This window comes from Vigna unguiculata, chromosome 10, assembly GCF_037176805.1.
Source record: "Vigna unguiculata cultivar grain cowpea cultivar isolate G323 ecotype 2 chromosome 10, ASM3717680v1, whole genome shotgun sequence".
In the NCBI taxonomy this organism is placed as follows: Eukaryota; Viridiplantae; Streptophyta; class Magnoliopsida; order Fabales; family Fabaceae; genus Vigna; species Vigna unguiculata.
Genome location: NC_140801.1, coordinates 33,881,867 through 33,884,089, shown reverse-complemented (window position 1 = coordinate 33,884,089; position 2,223 = coordinate 33,881,867).

The following is a 2,223-nucleotide window of genomic DNA, read 5'->3' as shown; positions in this document are numbered from 1 at the left end:
TTGAGGTCCTGGTACATCTTAGTCATGCCAGGATGCAAGCTAAGACGACTCTTGTGTCCTTCCTCAAGGATCAACTTCCTCAACTCAGCATCGTCCGGTATACATACTCTGCCTCGAAACCTCAGGATGCCATCATCACTCACAGTAAAGTCTCTAGCCTCATCTGATCCAAGCTGCTCTCTAACTCTGTTCAGACTAGCATCCAACAACTGTCTCTCCCTGATTGAGCCCAAAAAGTCACTAGATATAGCGAGGGTACTACACCTAATGGACTCGGACTCCAACTCCACCTGTATCCTCATATCCCTGAACTTCTCTAGTAGCTCTGCCTCTTTCATCATGAGATGTGCTGTGTGCACCGTCTTCCTACTCAAAGCATCTGCCACTACATTTGCCTTCCCCGGATGATATAGAAGCTCGAAGTCGTAGTCCTTCAGAAATTCCATCCACCTCCTTTGCCTCATATTCAGCTCCTTCTGATCAAACAAGTACTTTAAACTTTTGTGGTCGCTGAACACCCGAAACTGAGCACCATACAGATAGTGCCTCCAGATCTTCAAGGCAAAAACTATAGCCGCTAATTCCAAGTCATGAGTGGGATAATTACGCTCATGTATCTTAAGCTGCCTCGAAGCATACGCCACTGCCTTCTTTTCTTGCATTAAAACACAACCCAGTCCAAGGCGGGAGGCGTCACAATAGACCTCAAACGGCTTTCCGACATCCGGAATCACAAGTATCGGTGCACTGGTCAGTCTCTTCTTCAGTTCCTGGAAGCTCTCCTCACACTTATCCGTCCAGATGAAGGGTTGATCCTTCCGGGTAAGCAAAGTCAAGGGTGCCGCAATCTTTGAGAATCCCTCTATGAACCTCCTGTAGTATCCTGCTAACCCCACAAAGCTCCTGATCTCTGTGGCTGATTTAGGGCTTTCCCATTTTACCACTGCCTCGACCTTCGCCGGGTCCACTGCAATCCCCTGGGCGGATATCACATGCCCCAAAAACTGAACTTCGTCTAACCAGAACTCACACTTGGACAACTTAGCATACAACTGCTTCTCTCTCAAAACACCAAGCACCAACCTCAGGTGTTCTGCATGTTCCTCCTGAGTCCGGGAGTAGATAAGGATGTCGTCTATGAAGACCACGACAAACCTATCTAAGAAGGGTCTGAAGATCCTATTCATGTAATCCATGAACACTGCTGGGGCGTTGGTCACACCAAACGGCATAACCACATACTCATAGTGGCCATACCTCGACCTGAAGGCTGTCTTCTGTACATCGTCGGCCTTTACCAAAATCTGGTGGTAACCTGATCGCAGATCTATCTTCGAGAACACTGATGACCCATGTAACTGATCCATCAAGTCATCAATCCTCGGGAGCGGGTACTTGTTCTTGATAGTCACCTTGTTCAGTTGCCTGTAATCCACACACAGGCGTGAACTCCCATCTTTCTTCTTTACCAACAACACAGGTGCTCCCCAAGGCGAAGTGCTGGGTCGGATGAACTGTTTCTCCATCAGGTCTTCTATCTGTTTCTTAAGTTCCACCAACTCTGCCGGAGCCATACGATATGGGGCCATCGAGACCGGGCCTGTTCCTGGAACTAGATCAATAGAGAACTCCACCTCTCTACTGGGAGGCAACCCTGGTACCTCCTCCGGAAACACATCCACAAAGTCCTGGACGATTGGTATCACAAACGTCGTCTCTCCTCTCTCCACCTCCATGTGTGTGAAGATCATGTAGCACTGCGCACCGTCCTTTAGCTCCCTCATAACATTCTGGGAGGATACCAACTCATGCTCCTCCGAGTCGGGAAACAACAGCTTCTTCTCTCGACATTCTATCAGAATGCGATTGGCAGAGAGCCAATCCATTTCCAAGATCACCTCCAACTCCTGTAGAGGTAGGCAAATTAAGTTCACCTTGTACCTGCGCCCCTCTACCTCCACTGGAAGCCTAGCACACAAGGACGACGTCCTGACCAAACCCGACGCCGGAGTAGACACCGCAAGCTCACACTGTAGCTCGCGCACCGGCAGACCCAACCGTTCCACACATGCAAAAGACACAAACGAGTGTGTCGCTCCAGAATCATACAACACACAACATGAAGAACCAGCTATCATGCAACTACCCATAACCAAGTTACCTGAGCCTGATGCCTCTGCCCCTGACATGGCGTACACTCTGCCCGTCGCCTGAGGCCTGTTG